Source organism: Talpa europaea (assembly GCF_964194135.1).
Source record: "Talpa europaea genome assembly, chromosome: 1".
Taxonomy (NCBI): Eukaryota; Metazoa; Chordata; class Mammalia; order Eulipotyphla; family Talpidae; genus Talpa; species Talpa europaea.
In genome coordinates this window covers 31419487-31438617 of record NC_140073.1, presented here as the reverse complement: position 1 = coordinate 31438617, position 19131 = coordinate 31419487, and the positions used below count along the sequence as shown (strand labels likewise).

At 46.1% G+C, this 19131-nt stretch overlaps 1 protein-coding gene across 2 annotated transcripts in view; it reads left to right on the top strand.

The window, feature by feature from the left end:
- The window catches only part of NAV2 (neuron navigator 2), a gene marked incomplete at both ends in the record, with an annotated part of 712365 nt that overhangs the window by 299985 nt on the left and 393249 nt on the right, over positions 1-19131 (top strand). The gene's annotated exons all lie outside the window — the stretch shown is intronic.

The following is a 19131-nucleotide window of genomic DNA, read 5'->3' as shown; positions in this document are numbered from 1 at the left end:
TGGGCCTCCCCAGTGGCGCAGCGGTTGAGCGCTGGGTTGCGAAGTTGCCTGCGGCCTCTGCAGCGCCGGTTCGATCCCCGGCTGCTCCCCGGCCACCGGAGGAGGGTCCCACATGGCGCGCAGACCTCTCCTGCCACCTGCTGCTCCCCTCAGCAGTGTACTTTGGTCCTTCTGCCTGCTCTGCTCCCGGCTCTGGCTCTGGTGAATTCTCTCACCCTCCCGCGCTTCTGACTGTACCCAGTGCATGTATAAACAAAACAAACAAACAAACAAATAAATAAATAAATAAAACATGCCTCTATATATTAAAAAAAAAAAAGCAAAGCAGGAATGTTTTATTAAGTAGAATGGCAAAACTCATGCATCCTTTTAAGTCTTCAGAGAAAAGTTCTGTTGAAAGGAGGCTTTATGTTATCCCTACACACTGCACCGGGCACCCAGTAGAGGACATATCAGGTCTCCTCTGCTTTGGTGAACAAGGAGTGAGACTGAACAAAGGAGAGACTGCTATGAGGTAGAAACATAGATGGTTGTTATCAAGCTTATCACTGAGAAGAAAACTGGGCTATGAGTAAGAGTAGCACCCACCCCAGTTAGCCTCGGACAGTCTCAGTTTATGCCTGTCCAGGCATAATTATTAATAGCCTCCCCTTCCTCTGCCAACAGAGCCCATTTAGATGAAAAATCATATGTCATTCTAGCTCTGAAAAACCAACAAGATTAGGGGAGGAGAGCTGGAAGCACATTCCCTGGCTGGAAGTAACTCCACAGAGGGAGAGCCTTGTAGGGCCCTACAGGGCGTTCTCAGAGACTTAGGGAATCTGTCAGGAGCCAGGCCCCTCTCAGTGGTCCATTCTTCGTCCTCCTGGTCAAAGGTAGACTCGCTGTAGGTGAAGGTCATGTGACAATGTTGGGAGAGAGTCAAGGAGGCCGGGCCGAGCCAGCCCTCACTGTTCCCTGGAACAGTCAGAGAAGGAAAGTCTATGGGAAGAATGCAAATTATAGCCAGGGAGGTTGCATGCCAAAATCAAAATAATGTGAGGGTTACAAGGGATAAGTAGAAAGACATTATTAGGAGAAAAGACAAGAAGCCTGGACCCAGCAATGGGAGGAAAGGTCTGGGAAGAGGAGTGCAAGGTGGTAGAAAGTGGGGGTGGGGTACAAGTGGGGGATTGGGGCAAAGACTGTGACAGCAGTAGTGGCTGAGGTTGGTGCAAGAATGGTCTCAGGGGCCTCCCCGGTGGTGCAGCAGGTTGAGCGCAGCGCTGTGAAGCTGTCTGCAGCCTCTGCAGCATGGGTTCGATTCCCGGCCAGCCAAGGAGATACCCACATGGTGCAGCAGACCTCTCCTGCCTCACCCGCTACTCCCCTCAGCAGTGCTTTTGGTCGGTCTGCCTGTTCTGCTCCCTGCTCTGTCTCTGGTGAATCCTCTCACCCTCCCGTGCCTCTGGCCTGTATCCCAGCTCTTGTATAAATAAATAAAAAATCTTTGAGAAAAAAAAAAGAATGGTCTCAGCCTGGCTGGTTAGGAGGCATCAGCCAAGCAGGACAAGCCCTCCCTTATATGTATTCACAATCCCCCAGCTGAACTGCTTTTTAATTTCTGACTTTGCTGGTGTTGCTATGATTACCTTACAAGTAGTTATTTTTACAGAAAAATATTCATGGAAGAAGAGAGGAATCTTAAAAAAGAATAACTTCTTTTAGCATTAACCCTTTTCAGGTTATTTCCCTTAGAGGCAAATTAATCTTCCTGGCCCATCCACTGAATCAGCCTGGCCAGAGTGTGCGTACTGGGTATCAATGTCTTACGTCTCGGTAGCTACTGGACAGAGTGTCTTTTCTGAAAGACTTTTGTCACATGGGTGTTGAGTTGAGATAGAGAGATTGTCAGGGTTGCCAGATGCATGATATTGACCATGATATGAGAGTCAAACTAAAGCTGCAGAAAGAATCTAGAGTTGACCTGATGTGTTGACTTGATTCTCATATCTATATTAATACTTCCTTTTTCTTTCCTAGTTTTGCTATATCATCTCACCTGGCCCCTTTAGCTCATTCCTCTTTATTACCACATATGGGGGCAAAAAGGAGGGGGTGTCCTGAGACAGTGGTTAACATACTCTCTGGAATTGGTTAACATACTCTCTGGTAATTACTCTCTGGACAGAGTGAGAACATGGTGTCCTGGCAGCTGTGTCTGGTGCTCCCAATCATGGTTATGAGTTGACAACTTTCAGAAATGGGGATGGGCGGGTGCCCACAGGCTTTTTGATGTTGGCTGTGCCAGGGGATAATTCTGGAGCCTGGAAACCAAACACAAATGTGTGTCAAGTTGGGAATAGACACCCCCACCAGTTTGGGAGCTGAACATATATGTAAGGAGTTTCAGAGTAGGCCAGAGGAGCTTTGGTTAAGAATGAAGGGTTGGGCTTACCTGGAATAAAATGTAGACTGGATCACTTTCCAACTATATAATCTGGGGCAATTTAGTTAAACACTTCGCTTTGCTTCATGTATTTTTAAAAAAAAGTTATAGTGCGTCTTACCTCTTAGGATTATTATAAGCATTAAATGAGATGACACATATAAAGCACTTAGAATAATCTCCAGCAAACTGAAAGTGCACAAGATACTATAACAAATATATTAATTAATTAAAATAAAGTTCTCAGGAGCTTAAGGAAACCATACTAGGATATACTAAAACATGTGTCTCTTCCCCACTGTATGTGGCCATTCTGAGCAATACAAAGGTCAAAGTGAAAATGAAACCCTCCCTATGGTTGGTCTAAGAATCTTTGCAAAAGGAATAGGTTCCAGTTGTACCAGCTGGTAAGTTCTTCTTATCCAGGCTCTTTGCAGAATGAAAAACTGGCCTCAGAGAAGGGCAGACTCAAGCAAGGCACACAGCAATTTTAAGGTAAAGTCAGGAATAGAACACAGATCCCATTACTTCCAAGCTAGAACTCCAGATGTAACACTGAATAGACCAGGGGTTTCTCTCCTGGGTCTGTTCTGCCATTGCCTTTGAAACTGGTCTGGCCCCCTGCAGTGAAGCCAGAAGTCTTGGGGAATGACCTGGGTCAGGGCTTCTCAAACTTTAATGTGCAAATGAATTCTCTGGGATCTTGTTAAAAATGCAGATTTTGTTTCAGTGGGTCCAGGGTGAGGCCTGAGAATTGACATTTCTGACAAGCTCTCTGGTGATGCTGCTACTGCTAAATGGGGACCCCATTTAGAATTACAAGGCTCTAGGCCAGCACTGTCCAATAGAAACATCACATGAGCTCTGTGTGTGTCATTTTAAATTTTCTAGTAGCAACGTTAAAAAAGAGCAATTTTCGTTTTAATATACAGTTGACCCTTGAACAACATGGGGGTTGAGTGCCCATCCCAGTGTAGCCAAAAATCCTCATATCATTTATCATTGACCTCCCATATTCACAGGTGCCAGGTGTCCATGGATTCAAGCAACCAACATCCATGGTTGGTTAAATCCATGAATTCAGAACCCACACATAGAAAAATGTTCACATATAAGAGTACACACATGGTTCAAATCCATGTTATTCAAGGGTCAGCTGTATTTCAGTTCACACGATGCATCCCAAATACTCTCATTCCAATATATGGTCAATATAAGCATTATTGAAGAGATATTTTACATTGTTTTTTCATATGAAATCTTAGAAATTCAGTGTTTATTTTATAATTTGAGCACATCTCAGTTGGGACTTGCCACATCGCAAGCATGAGGTAGTCACACGGGACTAGTGGCTCCTTGGCAGCTCTAGGCCATCGCTGTGGTCCCGTGCCCACACCACACCACTCAAATGTGACCATCTTCTTGGGTCTCCCTCTGACTTTTCCCCTCCTTGGCAGGCCCACATGCCCCTTCCTGCGCCCTTGTCATGGGTGAAGACTGTGTAAGCTGTGAGGAATGGCAGCCCCTACTCCCACCCAGCCTCAGCTTCCTTCCTATGGATATAATGGCCTAGAGAGAAATATGCAAAAAGATGCCCCAAACCCCCTTTCTGCCTTCATTTCCGGCACTTCAGGTCAGAAGACCCCTGAGTGGCACTCCGTTGTCAGACTAGACAGTCAAATGCTTGAAAGGCTATGTGTTCTGCTCCCAATTAGAGGAGCTGGCCTGAGAACACTTTCCACCCTGTACAGACCCTACCACCGTCTCGCCTGGTGGTTTGAAGGGTTTTGTGTGGGGCCGACCATGACGGGGAGAGACACAGGCTGTGATTCTGTGGCGGAGCGCCAGTGTGACATCTGGGGTCCCTCTGTGACTTGTGTATGGCTTTTCTCCTGCCAAAGAGACATCAATGGGATCATCCGACAGCTTTGCCCGTGCGCACAGGCTCACTGGGAGAAACCCCCACACCGGCCCAGGCCCCTCACCCACCACACTGTGGGTGTTGCAGCTCGTCTGAGCCAGAAGGAAAACTACAAACTTCTTCCTCCCTCTGTGACTTGCAGGCTTCTCACCAGGCACTTCGGTTCACATGTACCCCTGGAAACCGTGTCTGAGAGGTTGGATCACTCGGCTCCTCACACAAATGTTTGCTTTTGCTTACTTTTGTCTGAGAAAGCTCAGAACTTGGTGCAACCTAATGCTAAACATATGAATATCTGGCAACATCTAAAGTCCCTGCACTCCATGGACAAAACATCTACAAAGAGATGTTCTTATTAATGGCATTTTTCTGGTAAAGCAGGAACTATTTCTTGTCTCACTCTGTAGTGTTACAAAGCCTTCTTCTAAACCTGGATTCACCTTTTCTTGCCTTACTAAGTATATAACAAGCACAATCAAATTTTATCTAATGTTTCCATATCATCAGTTGCTTTCTTGGGCGTTTTAGCCTGTGTTGGCTATATAGGCAATTTTATTTCATTCAGTCAATCAGTGGATATTAATTGAGAGCCTGTCATTTGCTAGGCATAATTATTTTAGGCTCTAGGGATGCATCAGAAAAAAAAAATCACTGTTTTTGTGGAATTTATAGTCAGGTAGGTACATGTGTGTTAAGTTGAAGGGAGGGATAGGGATGAAAAATAAGCAAGAAAATAGCAAATTGCACTAGTCTTAGGCGTTCCATATGCTGATGTATGTAGACTCCAAACTGAGCTCAAAGGGAGCCACAACTTCAGACCACAGGTCTCCCCCCACCCTCCCACCCCCGCCACAGGTTTCACTGCCTTCCCAGGGCATCTGCTTCAAGGGGACCTGCCCAAGACCTTCTTTCCAAGCTCAATATTCCCTGGCTACCTATGACTGGGACTTGCCAATTAAGTGGGTCATTTGGTGCTGTCCAGCCCCTGTATTTTCAGATTCATTTTCTCTTTTTCATGTACCTGCTACTAGGCCCTGGTTCTCCCCTGTGTTTGAAGCCAAACTGCACATAACTCTCACCCTCCATGAGGTCCCCTCATAATGGGAGGGGCGGGGATGCTGTGTTGGGGGTGAGATAGCAGATGGACTATTTGTACCATAAACTTTCCCCATTGTCATGAGGTTGGAGCAGTGATAGCTGGAGGAAATATAAACAACAATTTCCGTGCCCTTTTCATGTCTCTGTCAGCCAGGCGTGCCATGCTGACATGAACACAGAATTCACTTGTCTAGTGTTTGAAGCTGAAATGTGCTGTAAAGAGACTATGGCTCTTCAAAGATCTGGTTCACAACAGCTTGCTTTAAGAGGCCACCACACTCATCTTTTGAGGAAAATAAAACAAAAAATATATTTACAGGCCATCGCCCTTGGAGGAAGGTGAAAAACATTTTTCCTATTTACGATCTGGTCCTTTTCCACCCGACAAATATTGATTGCTCTCCCCCACCCATGGCCCTGCCCTGTCTCCTGTTTTAGTTGGGGCACTCCACATGGCTTTCCCGTGAAATAACAAGTGCATCAGTCTCAGCCCAGCCCAGCCCAGCAAAACCCAAACACCAGCAACCCCCAGAGGACATGTGAGACCAACTCCATTTCAGGGAGGGCAAGGCAGGGAGAAAAGACTGATTGCCCCCCCCCCCCCAGGGCAGACTGTGGCCTTTGTCAGAAAAATGTTTTTGTGGCAGCTGTTGAGGGAATGTTAGAAACTGGACAGTAAAAATATCATTAGAGGGCCTCCCTAGGTGGCGCAGCAGTTTAGCGCTGGGCTGCGGAGCTGCCTGCAGCCTCTGCAGTGCCTGTTTGATCCCCAGCCACCGGCAAGGGTCCCACATGGCGCGACAGGCCTCTCCTGCCGCACCCTCTGCTCCCATCAGCAGTGTATTTCATCAGTCTGCCTGTTCTGTTCCCTGCTCTGGCTCTGGTGAATTCTCTCACCCTCCCGAGCTTCTGACTATACCCAGTGCTTGTATAAATAAATAAATATATCTTTAAAAAAAAAAAAACTCATTAGATAGATCTATATAAAATAAAAAATAGTCATTATTGATAACTTCATCTGGTTCCTTTCTAAAAATAAGTTTGTGCTTCTCACAAAAATCAAATTCACTTATGAAAAATTAATTAGTTAATTAGCAGCTACCACATATTGATTACTGCCTGTGTGTCAGGCATTGGGCCAAGCACATTACACGAATCATGTGATTTAATTCTCTCAATAATCCAACAGAGTGGTGTCTTAGTCTGGGTTCTCTGGAAGTAGAATCGAAGATGGGGGTTTGTGATTTACAGAAGTGCTCCCAGGACAAAAGCAGGATAGGGTCAGGGTCAGGGTCAAGGACAAGGTCAAGGAGGATATGTGATTTCCAGCAAAGTTTCGGCCTCAGCCTCATCCTGAGGGCCACTCCAGAATTCCATTGCCATTTGAGTTTGTCCCACCTCAAGACAAGCGAGCTGGGCTTCCTTTGCCCACAGCCTGTCACTGGTCATGGGCTATAAGTGCTCACACTCACAGCTCTTGGCATGCAGGGCTGAAGGGCCTCTGTAGCCCAAAGGGAGGTGCCTGAGCTACGTTGATGGTTTTGGCCATTAGAGGCAAAGCACATGGAATCTGGGGAAGAGAGGAGCCCTAGATCTTGCAGAGCATCTTCAGGATCCACTGGAGGGAGATGTTAGTTTTATCACCATTGGACAGTATGAAGCAACTGAGATTCATCAAATTTGACCAGAGCTGTCAAATCAGCTATTGTCACAAAGATGAAGGGCCAGAACAGTTATCCTGACCATACTCTTCATGCCACATCCTCACTGGGGTCATGCTAGTGGCGCTTGGTTCCTTCTTCCCTTGGAATGAGATTATTGAGTCAATGCGACTGATGCCAATGGTCAGTATCCCCACCAGGTACTGAGAGCCATCGCTGCTCTGGATCCATTTTGCAGCAAGCTGGACTCCTTGTCACTGTAGCTCTCCCTTCTTCCCCTCTCAGTTGGAAAAGGGTCTTTTTCTGTCCCCAGTTCTATGGAATCAGGTCCCATGTTCTTCCAGAGTCTTTGGAGTCTGGGCTCCCACTCAAGGGCCCCTGTCACAAGCAGGTGTGACAAGCTACTCTCCATGGCCAAGGCCACCAGAAATGTGCTAATCAGTGCCTGTGAGTGCTGCTGGTTCTTGAGTCAGGACTTACTCCCACCTGAGCCATGGCAAGGGACACACAGGCACCAAAATACCTAACAAGGGCCTTACCTCCAGCTGCTGCCTCTCTCACACCTCCAGCCAGGTGCTGTCCCTTGTCCTTATTTGGCTGCCTTAGGGAGCTGAATCAGAGCTCTCTGGCTCAGGGCATGCATGGTGGGAAGGATCAGGCTCTGGAGGCTGGGATCAGAGTTTACAACCCAGTTCAGTCACGCACAAACAGGTGATTATTTAACTTCTTTGTGCCTCAGTTTCGTCATCTGTAAAGAAGAAATGACAATGCTTTGCTCAGCAAAAATTCAATGAGGTGTAATCTGTAAGTGCCTAGCAGAGGGTGGGCATTTGAAAAAAGGTTTGCTCCCAGCCTGTTTTTCTAGGCTTTGCTGGCATTGCTTCCTGTTATATGACCTGTCTTAAACTTGAGTCATGATGTGCATTTGAGTACAGCCTAGCTGCCCTGGGCTTGATTGGGCAAGGGTGCAAACCTGAAAAGGGTGTTTTATATTGTCATGTGTTTTGAAGATTTGGTCTCTTCTGGGGTATCATCCAAGTTCTATAAAGAACACTTGATCTGCTTTTTCCCACCCATTGATCTTGCCTGAAGCAAAGGTAGACCTGGCCCTCTTCATTGAATTCCATTATACTCCATATGCTTTCTTAAAAAAAAAATAGATTTATTTATTTATGCATACAAGAACTTGGGTACAGGCCAGAGGTGTGGGGGGGTGAGAGGATTCACCAGAGACAGAGTGGGGAACAGAACAGGCAGATCGACAAAAATACACTGCTGAAGGGTGCAGCGGCGAGGCAGGAGAGGTCTGCTGGGCCATGTGTGTTGCTTCCTGGCCAGGGATCAAACTCGTGCTGCAGTGACGGTGGATAGCTTCATAGATTGCATCTTCACCCCTTGAGCCACCAGGGAGGCCCTACTCCATATGCTAATGGTTCCTCAGATGATGTCCTCTTGGAGAGCACACCATAAGAGAAAAAGTCAAATGCTACATGGCACCAAAAGCCAGGTCATGTCCTCTCCAAACTCACCACCTATATTTAGAAATGCTGTCCTAGTTTTCGGCAGCCTCACTGAACATCAGTCACATAAGGGAAAAACCTGACTTGCCACCCACACCATTGTGCTAGGAATAACTCCCCTCCAAGCAGTAGAGCTGGTCAGAGCCACTCCCCAGTGTCTCTCTCTGGAATGAGGTGTGAGGATTCAGAACATACACTTTTTCATTTCCAGTCTGAGCTGACTTGTATCCTAAAACTTGGAAGCCTGATTGAAAACCCAGGAAATCTACAGGAACCATCCAAACACTGACCTTACCTGAAAATCATCTCACTGAAAAGTCTCCTTCCCTTTCGTGTGTTGTATGGATCCTATTTCGTCTTCTTCCTCGTGTGGGCAAGAGTCAATTTTATTTTATTTTTTTTAGAAGCCAACTATAAATATGGAATTTATTTACTCAGAGAGGGCTTGGTTCAGCTAAGCATCTTATAATGGGGTCCTCAACCAGCAAGACCTCTTGAATACTGGATCATGGTTGGCTGGTTTCAGGATGAAATTGGGTTTTGGTAGTAACTGGATGTGTGGCTTTGGGGAAAGGATTGTTTGCCCTTTAAGCTTCCAAATAAATGGAATCACCCATTCATTCAAAATCTAATTCCAGGATGTCAACCTTGTATCAGGTACTGAGTTACCTAAACACAGAACCTTGAACACACTTTCTCTACCCTCTTGGAGTTTTGAGGCTGATCTAAGAGAGCGCCTCACCTTGGCTACACCCTAGAATCATCCAGATACTTTTTATTTTTTTTAAAGATTTATTTATTTATTTATGCATACAAGAGCTGGGGTACAGGCCAGAGATGCAGGGGGTGAGAGGATTCACCAGAGACAGAGCGGGGAGCAGAACAGGCAGACTAACTGAAATACACTGCAGAGGGGAGCAGGGGGCGGGACAGGAGAGGTCTGCTTCGCCATGTGGGTTGGTCCCTGGCTGGCTGGGGATCGAAATCGTGCTGCAAAGGCTGTGGATTGCTTCATAGTGTGGTGCTTAACCCCTTGCACCACCAGGGAGGCACCATCCAGATGCTTTTTAAAAGTACTGTTCACATATATTTTCCTCTTTAATCCTCGCAATAATCCTACAAAATAAATACTGCTATTGTACTCAGCTGAGGATGTGGAAACTGAGGCACGGGCTGGTTGAGGCACTTGCTGGAGATTAGATAACATCGCAGAAGAGACTAGAACCCCAGCGTCAGAGCTGCACTGTCTGAACTGTCCTGCCTCTTCATGTTGGGAGCATGAGAGGGGATGGTGAGTCTGGAAATGGCTAGAGCATGTGACAGGAGGGAGCTGGAGAGGTGATCAAGGGCAGGGCCAGAAGGAACTGAGGGAAGGACCTGGGGAACTGAGGCTAGCAGTCTGGGTTTTATCCAGTAGATGATCAGAGCAGCTAGTACTCCCACCTATGGCTAGAGCATATACGATGGCATTGGCTGGGGGCCTTGAGATCTGTTTCTACTGCCAAAAGTAGGTCATTGTCTTAGGAAGAGAGTGCGTTGAGGTGCAGGCGCTGATGGCAATAGGCTCTGACAGGAAGGAGTTTCATGCAACGGGGGAGGAATGTGCAAGGGCCTCCTGCTCTTTCCCCACTGAACTCTTGCTTCCACACATTATCGGGACCACTGGGGTCAGCCCTGGAGCAGCTGGCTCTGTGCCTTCCTCCACTGGTAGCCGTGCTGCCAACCCCGCGCCTGTGCCGCTTTGTTCATCAAGCCTATCAGAACCTTCCATGGCCATCACAGAGCACGGGGCTGAGTGCCGAGAGGGGTCTGAGGAAGATTGGAAACCCATATCCCTTCCCATTTTCGAAGCCAGGAGAGAGGCTACCCACTCGGAAGGGGTAGGGTGTGTTAATTACGCTGTCATGTCCCAACTCTACTAATTATACTTACTGTGTGATTTGGGGCAATTCCCTTATCCCCCATGAAGATCAATTTTCTCATCTGTAAAACAGGGTGACGCTTCCTACTTTACAGGTTTACTGTAAGACTGGGAGATGTCTTTCACAAGGCACCTAGTAAGTGGAATTGGGGTTCTTAGTAAATAGCAGCGGTTATCATACCTGATGAACTGTCACATCCTAAGACCCTATAGGTCCTGGGAGCCCAGATTAAGAGTCACTGACCTACAGCCTTATTTTGCAGATGAGAAAGAGTGATCTGTGGCTTTCCTGGGGTGGCCTGGAATTTGTACAGCAGAAGCAGGAGGAGTAGGAGGGACCTGTGAGAGGCCTCATGGCCCCCAGCGCTGAGCAGGGGTGAGAAGTTCAACTCCAGCTTGGCCAGAACCACGTACAGCCTTTGCCCTGATTTCCTCCCTCCACGATGGCACAGATACAACCTTTCTGGAGGGGTTGTGTGGACGAATAAGCTGTCATTCCAAAGTGCTGAAAAGTACTCCACAGGTGCCAAATCATGACTCTCCATGGATTTCAACACCTCAGTTGGCATGCCTTTCTACCAGATGCAAACTGCATAAGGACAGTGTGTGTGTGTGTGTCTGTGTGTCTGTGTGTAAGGGATGAGGAAGACAAGAGCACATAGAAGATTCCAGATTTTCCAGAGACCTTTTCCCTAATGGGACTCCAGTACAGTGGCTTAGCCCCCTTTCCTGTGATGAAGACAGAAGCATTTTCTCCCTTCCCAGGTTCTCTGCATTTTACTTTTAGCCACCTGCTGAGGAAGGTGTGAGTAAGAGCAGCTGGCTCAAGGGGGCCCCACTGTGTGGCCCCCAGGGAATCGGTGCCACTTCCCCGAGGGTCCATAATTTTTATGACCCTCAGCAAGTTAGAAGCAGAGTCAGTGATTCAGTTCCAGGTTACTGATGTCAAATCAGTGTCATGGAAAAATCGTGGGGTTTGGAATCAGACTTGAATCCCAGTTCTACTGCTTCCTAGCTATGTGACTTTGGGAAAATGACTACTTTACCAATTTGTGCCTCGGTTTCTGCATCTGTGAAAGGGAGAGAATTCTTACTTCCAAGGGAGATATTACTTGAGATGCAGGCTTTGGTGCATAACTGTTTGATTCCTACCCCACTCCCTACCACCATCCTGGTGACTTCTGTACCTGGATTACCGTGGCACCTGGTAATCATCCCAATGTGCTGATTTTAGTTGTGCATTTGGAAGTTTCCGAAAGATATAGACATGAAAGCAAAGTCTATCCCAAGAAGAGGCATCTCCCTTGGAGATGATGGCCATAGGCATCTCAGGTATTTGGGATAAAAGCCTTGGTGGGGGTGGGGATAACGCATTTGACACCCCATGGAAGAAGGATGGGTGTACTACTTTGATGTCTTGGAGAAGACAGACAAGCTCATAGCCTGATCATGTACCTCTCAACTAACCAAGTGGGACAGCATGAGAGAGGCTGACTTCTTTGTGTCTCTCTCAGCCTGCAGGACTACAAGGAAAATATTTATAGAGAGGTTCCATCACCCTCTCTTTAGTTTTTTTTTCTCTGCCTGATCTGTTCTGGCTGTCCCAGTTCTGGGGCTACAGATCCCTTCCTCCAGGGACCCCCATTAGACTCATAGCCCCAGGTTTTGGGCCTTCACTCAATGAATATCTTCACAATGGAAATTTCCACATGCTCAGATATACCCACAACAAAGGGTCCTATGGCAACCCCAGGGTAGATGGGAATGGAACTGTGGCTTGAACACTTACTATGTGCCAGAAAAGATTATAATCACAATGGGAATGGCAGTGACTATGTGTCAATCATTGATTTAGTGCTTTACAAATATTAATTCATTTAATCCTCCAACAACCCTGTGAGGGAGGTACTGTTACAAGTTGCATTTTGTTTATTTATTTTTAGAATATAACCTACTTTATTGGGTGGGGTGCAAGTCATGTTAATTTTTTTTAAAGATTTATTTATTTATTCATACTAGCACTGGGTACAGTCAGAAGCACGGGATGGTGAGAGATTCACCAAAGTCAGAGTGGAGAGCGGAGCAGGCAGACTGATGAAGTATACTGCTGAGGGGAGCAGCAGGTGGCAGGAGAGGTCTGCGTGCCATGTGGGATCCCTCACCAGGAGGCCGGGAATCGAACCAGCACTGCAGAGGCTGCGGGCAGCTTCGCAACCCAGCACTCAACTGCTGCGCCACCGGGGAGGCCCAGGTCATGTTAATTTCCCTGGCACTGGAAAATAATATAAATGAAAACAATCTATTAATGGCATAACAGAAGACCTGAGAATGAATAAAATAAGTCTTATTTATTAGGGATCTAGATCTTCTTTTTTACCTGCATCTACTAACTGCCTATCAATTTAAAGCACAAAGAAGTTAAATAACTTGTCCAAGCTCACACTGCTCTTAAGTGGCAAAACTCAAAAACATACCAAACTCCAAAGTCGTCTTCGTTACCACCACTGTACCCACCTTTACTGCCTCTTTCGCTGAAACTTCCCTCATGAGAATACAGACTGGAGAAGGTAGACTGCTTTCCACCCCTATGGAAAGCAGTATGGGGTTTCCCCAAAATATTAAAAATAGATCTACTATATAATCCAGCAGTCTCACTCCTAGATATCTACCTGAATAATTCAAAATCACTAATTTTGAAGGCTTGTATGCACTCCTGTGTTGACTGCAGCCCTATTTACAATAGCCAAGTTATGGAAACAATCTCGATGCCCTGGACAAAGCAGCAGATTAAGAAGCTGTGTTTTATGTATACAGACTGGAACACTACTGAGCTGTAACAAAGGATGAACTCTTGCCATTTGCAACAACATGGATGGAATTGGAGAGTTGTGTTAAGTGAAATAAGTTCAAAGGAAAAAGACAAATACTGGACGATTTCACTCATATTGGAATCCAGGGGAGGGGGGAACAAAGGAACTGAAAAAATTAAACCAAACAAACTTTAGAAATATAACTGCAGAATTAAGGCTGCTAGAGGGGGAGGAGACGGGGTAGAAACAAAGGGGAGAAGGGGCCAATTGTTTAGGGTGAGGACTGTGGGGGCTTTGATGGTGGAGGTGGTGTGATAACACACATCTGAGGAGGTGTGGACCTCTTTCCTTAAATCTTGTGCAGTGTTGTATACTGTTACCTCAGTAAAGAAAAAATAAAACTTTCTCCAAAGTCCCAGGAGGTGGGTCTTACTAACGATGTAGATGAGGAAATTGAGGCTCAGAGAGGATGAGTGACTAGGCCCAGATCACATAGGCAGTTAAGTGTCTGTGCACATCAGTGAGACTCTTTCCACCTCACTAAGGGCCTTCAGATGAGCAACCTTGACATCATCTCTTACCACATGGGGTGGAAGGGAGGAGCATGCGTGTGTGTTGGGACAAAGAGGGATCTCTGCTGCAATGCCACCATAAGTGCACTGACAAGCAGGAGTGAAAGCCCCATCCTGGCCTGGTTACCCTCTTTGCCTTTGAGCGCTCACCCCAACATCACCCCAAACATAACTTCTCCAGAGAAACCATGGTACTCTGATAGTCTAAAGGAGCCCAAGTTCTTGATCTGCTAATATAGCACTTACCTTGCTTAGCAATTATACACTCACTGATGTAATTATGTAATTATTGTCTATTTCCCTGATTACATTCTAAGTTCCATGAGGAAAGAACTTTGGTTCTTATTAACACTACACCACCAGTGATTAGCATGTTGTCTGGCATTCCAGGGCATTAAGATATTATTCAAATGAATGAATGAATGAATATAGCAGCTACAAGGTTTTAGACTCACACCAGGCCCTCTCTCTTCAAAATACCCCTAGGTACCAATGTTCCCATTTTTTACTGATGGAAAATGAAAAGTGAAGGGACCCTTGCTTGGTAAACCAGAGGTGAAGTCAGGATTCACACCCAGGTCCACTGGAATTCAGCCCTCTCTTCTCCCTCCTTCACGCCACTCTTTCAGAGGGGAACATGGAACAAAGGGTAGTGATAAGGGCTCTGCCAAAGTTCCTCCTCTAGGGGCACAAGAAAATGTGGTTATGGAGACCAGACAGGAATGGAAGTCAAGAATAAAGGATCAAAGGCAAGGAAAGAGCACACATGGGCATGTGCAGGGATTCTAGAAGCCTGTCTTTGATAACTGAGCAGGAAGTCAGCCTTGCAAGCCAACTGCCTTTGAAGACTAGATTCTCCATCTCCAAATCCAACCCTGCATGGTTCCCGCTGTGGGAAGGAAGAAACCCTAACAAGCAAATGACTCTGAATGGGAGTTCATTCAACCTCCCTAAGTTCAAACAGATGATCTTTGTGGAACTGAGGAAGCCAGGAGGCCTGACAGTCTTCAGTGCAGTCAGTCTTAGGGAGACTAACTTTGTTAAATTCATATTTGAGGCATGTCCAGATGGCCTTGAGGAGAAAGTTCTGATAAATTTATCAGTAAATATTTAAAATTCTTATGCAATGTGGAGCTTCAACAAAGTTGCCAGGCAATTTTTTTTTAAAGGTTGTCTGGTGTCTTGCCTCACGGTTTGTAAAAAAAAAAAAAAAAAATCTTTCTAAGCCAAAAAGTAAAAGAAAATCCCTGCGTATTTTGGTTTTTTCCACCCGTCTAGCTCTGAGGTTTTATTTGCCTTGGGTTTGAAGAGTGAGCGGAAATCAACACAGCTGTTTATGCTTAGTGACTTCCAATGATCTCAGGGCGCAAAGGATCCTCATGGGTGTCTCTGCTTTGTTGACAGTTTTTAGACCCGCTTTGAGCTCCGCCAAGGAGTGGTGTGAACTAGAATTCCCTTTTACACATGCCTGGCTGGGTTCATTTCAAGCATATGAAGGCCCACCTTCTCTATCTCCTCTCTTCTTGGAGGATGGGGACTCTCCCAGGCCAGTGGCATGGTATAGAGATAGCTTAGTAGATCAGTTTGAAAAGAATTGATTTCCTAGTCCCTCTGCTCAGAGGTGATCTCGTAACCGGGTGGTCCCCAGGAAAGGGGGAGGTTCCAGGTTCCCTGCCCTACCCAAGGGAGGGTGGAGCTGAGCAGGGAGAGAAGAAGCTGCAGAGGAGACTGAGGAAGGAAGCAGGATGGAGCCAGAAGGAGCCCTGGAGGAGGCACATGGAGCCTAGAGACACATGAAGAAACTGCGCTGGTCTTTTGGTCGTGAACGGGGTGACAGATGTGGGTGAGACCCGTGGGGAGGTGACAATGGCAGCTTTTATCTTGATTTTGATTTTGCTCTTTTCCTTCCGGGCTTGTCTGTCCCCATTGGAAGATATTTTAGACTTGTGGCAGGCTTTGGGGCCTTGCTCTGGGCTAATCCCATTTGGATGGAGTTTTGCCCACGAGGGGACGGGTAACTTTGGGTGCTTGATTTTGAAACTAGATTCTTTGCCTTCCCTGTATTGTTTCCTAATTGTATTACAGTCCTTCCCATTAAAGTCTCATGTTTTGTGTTAATGCGGCTGATGGCAGAACCCTATATAGAATGGCAGATTTGCGGGGTTTGGGCTGCCCCTCTCTCTGCCCTGTAACAATCTTAGCCCTTATATAGGGAGCGATTCTGCTGGGGGTGGCTTCCCTAGAAGAAGGGAAGTAGGCAGCATCTCTGGAGTAACCAACTTGGTTACCCTAGGAAAGAAGCCTGCTTGTCAGTCACATTGTTAATAGATAGTCAGATAGATCGATAATAGATAGGCAGAGACCCTCCCTTTAAGGAAAACTGGTTGTCTATCTTTGATAGTTTGCAAAGTTTTTATTTGTTTGTGAGATGGCCTCATCTCTGCTTCCAGAAAAAGTGGAGGGCCAAGACAGGTATAAGCTAGCTCACTTCCAGATCACTAACATTTGGCACAGAGCTTCATTATAGGGCTTACAACGTGTTCCCTGGTGGTGTAAGGCGTTAAGACGCAACCTATGAAGCTGGCTGCAGCCTCTGCAGCACCGAAGTCAAGCCCCAGCCAGGCTCCTGACTTGCCCGCTGCACCCTCTGTACCTCTGACCTGTACCCCAGTTCTTGTATGCATAAATAAATCTTTAAAAAAAAATGTGTTCCCTGGATAAATAAAATGTCAGAACAAGTATAACTATTTATTTTAAAAACAGAAAATTCCATGGAAAAGTAAGTTGGACCCCCTCCGAATCCAAACCCTTAAAAAAAAAGGATATAAAATAGAAGAAATACCAGTCCCCGAATTTGCCCCTCAGAATTACCCATTGTTAACAATTTGATGGGATTCTTTCCTTCCTATTTATACATATGCAGATATATTAGCAAACTAATCTTAATAGTAGCCAAACATATGTAAATAGTAAGATAACTATCCCCACAAAGAATATGTTAATTTTTTTTTAGTTACAAAATCCGCACCATTGCTCTCAATTTTTTTGAAGTTTAGATTCCTCACACCAGCATACCCTTTTTTTTCACACCAGCATACCCTTTTAGGCACAGATGTTCAAGAGGTAACTGGGCCCCCAGCCCCCTCTGAGAGCCCTGGCACCAGTACCTCTCCTAGGGTGGGTCAGCATCCATCAGGGGAGTCTCTCCTGGTCTCTCCCAGTGGAGACTCACCAGGCTTCTCCTCTGGGAAGACTCCCAGGGTGATAGCAGTTTCTCAGAGAGGAAATCCAGACCAGAGAGCAGCCTGGAGCCTTGTCCCTCAGGGCCTGGGGGCCTCACCAGCACCCAGCAGCAATCAGACTTTGCTTGCCCTCCCTAGTTCTGGCTACGAGGCAGCATTTGCAGCTAGGTGCGGCTACCACGCTGTGTGTCTCTCAAAAGAAAAAAAAAAAATCTTGCTCAGATAATAGATATAATAGAAGGCTTACGTTTTTCCAGACTGGCTATTTATATTAATTGAAATCATCCAGCTACTGCCTCAGTAATTCTCCATTCTATGATGTTGGGAGAGCAAAGCCTTTGTAGCATTTCTTGTATCAGTGCTTTTCAATTTGCCTGCACAGGGAGATTTACTAATGCACAAAGACTGGCTGTCATCCCCAGAGAGTCTGACTCCATTGGTCTAGGGTGGGGCCTGGGCAGCCTTAGTGTTTTAATTCCCAGGTGACTCTAGTGGCCAGTCGAGGCTGTAGACCACTGCAAGTGCCAGCTGATTCAGATTGAGCTGAGTGTTGGTTTAAAATGCAGACTTGGGCCTCCCTGGTGGCACAAGGGGTTAAGCACCGCACTATGAAGAAATCCATAGCCTCTGCAGCACAAGTTCGATCCCCAGCCGGCCAGGGAGCAGCCCACATGGCACGGCAGACCTCTCCTGACTCACCTACTGCTCCCCTCAGCAGTGTATTTCAGTCAATCTGCCTGTTCTGTTCCCCTCTCTGTCTCCTCTCACCCCCTGCATCTCTGGCCTGTACCCCAGCTCTTATATGCATAAATAAATAAATCTTTAAAAAAAAATAAAATGCAGACTTACTGATTCAGCATTCTAGGTCCTTTGGAGTAGGGAGGGACTGAGGGATCTGTTCTTTTAACAAGCAACCCTGTGATTCTTAGGTTTTTTGTGTGGAAGGATCCCTGGTCCAGTGGTCTTTGCCTCCTGGTGGACACCAGCAGGTAGCTGTTTCAGCAGCTGAGCATCAAGTTAACAGGCTTCCCACGTTAACCAGCCAGATTCCTTGTCTCACTATCAAGACCACTATCATTCACAACCTGGGTAGTTATCAGACCTTTCCACCTATTCCTTAACTGTAAAACGGATCAATGGTGCCTCCATATAGGAATCTTATGGGGATTCACAGAAGTGGTGTGTGCAAGGCAAATCTTGATAGTATCATCTTCTACTGCTATTGTTATAATGGTTAGACCTTTGATAGTACACTATCCAGTGTTCAGAATCCAGATTCTAGAGTCCATGTGCCTGGCTTCCAGAACCATGTTTCTACTTAGTTAATTGTGGGATCTTTGGTAACATACAGAACCTTCTCTGGGACTCAGTTTCCTTTTCTGTGAAATAAAATGATAATCCCATCACCTCATGGAATTGCTGTGAGAGCGAGAGCGAGAAGAGATGTAAAACATTCCCTGAGTCCCTGACACAATAAAAGTAACTTCCTAAATTATAGTTCAAGTGTCCAGAGGGTTGTCTGGACATATTCAGCTCAACTTCATCCTTCAGGGCAAAGTCCTAGGTGATGCTCACCCCACAAGACAGCAGGATCTTCATGGAGCTTAGAGCAGACTTGCTCCATGGACTACACTTGCATGGAATGGAGAATCAAAACACTTTTATTTTCCTCTTCTCCTACCTTACCTCTTTGTCCACACATACAGTTTTAATAATCATCTTTTATTAACATTTTCGCTGGTCTCATCTCTTTGTCAGGAGATATTCTTATTTAAATTTGCTTGACAATCCTATCCCAAATCAAATGGGAAGTCAATTCTCTTCCCAAGATTATGCAAATCACTGAGTGGGGGGTAGATAAAAAAGGGTCTCACTGTTTTCATTCTCATGACCATCCCTGACTCTGCATTTCTGTTCCCATTAAACGTAGGATCTCACTTCCTTCTGCTCCAGAAAGA